We start from the raw sequence: 2,175 nt of genomic DNA on the forward strand, positions 1-2,175 counted from the left end.
GAGGGAGGGGCATACCTCATCAACAAGGGCACCTGCATAATCAACATTTGTATACCTAACCCTGAATTGTACCCCTCATCTTTATAATAAAAAAAAATAGTGCTCAGTGTTCAAGGGGAGAGGTGGAGTCAGGAGTCAAGGGTGACTCTGAGGTTTCCAACCAGTTGTGGGTTGAATTGTGTCCTCCAAACAGATATGTCGAAGGCCTAACTCCTAGTACCTAAGAATGTGACCTTATTTGGTAATAAAGTCTTTGAAAATGTAATCAAGAGTTGGTCTAGGGTTGGGTCCTAAGCCAATAGGGTTGGAGTCCTCATAAGAAGAGGAGGACACAGAGGGAGGACAGCCATGTAAAGACAGGGACAGAGATGGGAGTGACACAGCTATAAGCCAAGGGATGCCAAAGATTGCTGGCAATCACCAGAAACTAGGAAGACACAAGGAAGAATCCTTTCCTATGGGTTTCAGAGGGAGTAGGGCCCTGCTGAAACCATGATTTGGCTGTCCAGTCTCCTGAACTGTGAGACAATATATTTCTGTTGTTTTAAGCTATCCAGTTTGCGGTACTTTGTTATGGCAGTTCTAGGAAAGGAATGTGTAGCTATAACGCACACTGCTGGTGTTGGCTCTCTCTGCATGGGGCCATCAGGGGAGGAAAGACTTCCTGGAGCCAGCACCTGTCTGAAAATGTTCTCCACAACACAGAAGTCTTCTTCACAAGAAACGGAGTCCCATATTCAGCATCCCTCTTTGTCATCAAGCTACACACACACAGGGTATTCATTCACTATGGGTCTTAATTATCTGGTATGCAAAAAGGCATAAGCAGAAGGTATTAATTTACTAGAGGGTTCAATTGTCTGCTATGTAATAAGGCAGTTTACAAAAGTTAAATGGAGAGGTTTTTATATTCACTTTTCTCATTCTCATGCTGACCACATTTTAATTTGGTTTAGAAAGTATTTTCAGTAACATTTTAAGGTATCATCTTTCACTCACCAGAGTAGAAATTATTCAGAAAACGTGTAGGAGAGTTCATCTCTACAAGTAACTTTTTTTTTCCAGATAGGAAATTACTTCAACCTTGAACTGCCAAAGAGACAGCTGAAAAAAATGGGTCATGCATTCATCCCATTCTGAGGCATACACTGCCAAGCAGTTCACTGCTCATTTTTGTCCTCTTCTCGTAAACAAGCTGCATTAACAAGCTACTTTTTAAAAGCATACTAATTTCCCCAGTGAATTACACAGGAAAGAATTCAGTGTTTTCTCCAGAGGACTCAAATAGTTGTTTGTTCTCAGAGCTCAGGTGTGGTAGAATAACTGTGGGCTAAACACACAGGCTGGATATTGGCCAGCAAACCAGAGCTTCCCCTCCACTCCAGTCCTGATTTCTCACATTGGTGTGCACAACTCATGGCCTAGCTACTGGCGGAAAAAAGGAACTCAATTTTCTATTTCAATGTAATTACACAATCTATAGTGCCTAGTGGGAAGGATTTAGGGGCAAGATTAACACTCAACAGTACTCTATTTTATATTCCTTTTTGATTCAAAACAAAACAAAACAAAACAAAACGTGTTGGCTATCCATAATGGGTTTTCCAAATATTTTTCAAGAGCCAAATTCTTTCAGTGACAGAGTGATTTGAAAGAGAAGGTGACTTCATTTCTTGACTCTTTGCCAGAATTTAGAAAAATTAGAGATGGCTTTTTGAATTGTATTGCCAGTGCATGTTTCTCCCTATTCAGAAGAATTAATAGAAATTTCATTGTAAGATGAGAAATTCAAGCCAGTAAACAATGATTGAGCAGTTCAACTATCTGTTCTGAGAATGACTATGTAATTAAAATATTAAGAACTTTCCCTCTTAAGTTGAAATCCAAAGAATTTCACTCTCTTATTGGGATTGGAAACCATTATGTTATCTGGCATCAAATCAATATTTAAGATTATGAGTGAATGTCTGAAGTTATATTTGTGTGTTTACATATGCTATTAGTGCCGGGCTCGGTGGCGCAGCCTGTAATCCCGCGCCTTTGGGAGGCTGAGGTGAATGGATTGCCTGAGCCCGCGGGTTTGAGACCCGCCTAGGCAGCGAGACCTCATCTCTACAATAAATCAAAAAATCAGCCGGACATGGTAGCGCATGCCTGTAATTCCGGCTACTTGGA

General features: G+C 40.7%; 1 protein-coding gene across 1 annotated transcript in view; it reads right to left on the minus strand.

The window, feature by feature from the left end:
- The window catches only part of CHST9 (carbohydrate sulfotransferase 9), a 123,667-nt gene that overhangs the window by 29,616 nt on the left and 91,876 nt on the right, over positions 1-2,175 (minus strand). The window lies entirely within an intron of this gene.

The sequence above is a fragment of the Carlito syrichta genome, unplaced genomic scaffold, assembly GCF_000164805.1.
Source record: "Carlito syrichta isolate Samal-C Ts95f unplaced genomic scaffold, Tarsius_syrichta-2.0.1 Scaffold313984, whole genome shotgun sequence".
NCBI lineage: Eukaryota > Metazoa > Chordata > Mammalia > Primates > Tarsiidae > Carlito > Carlito syrichta.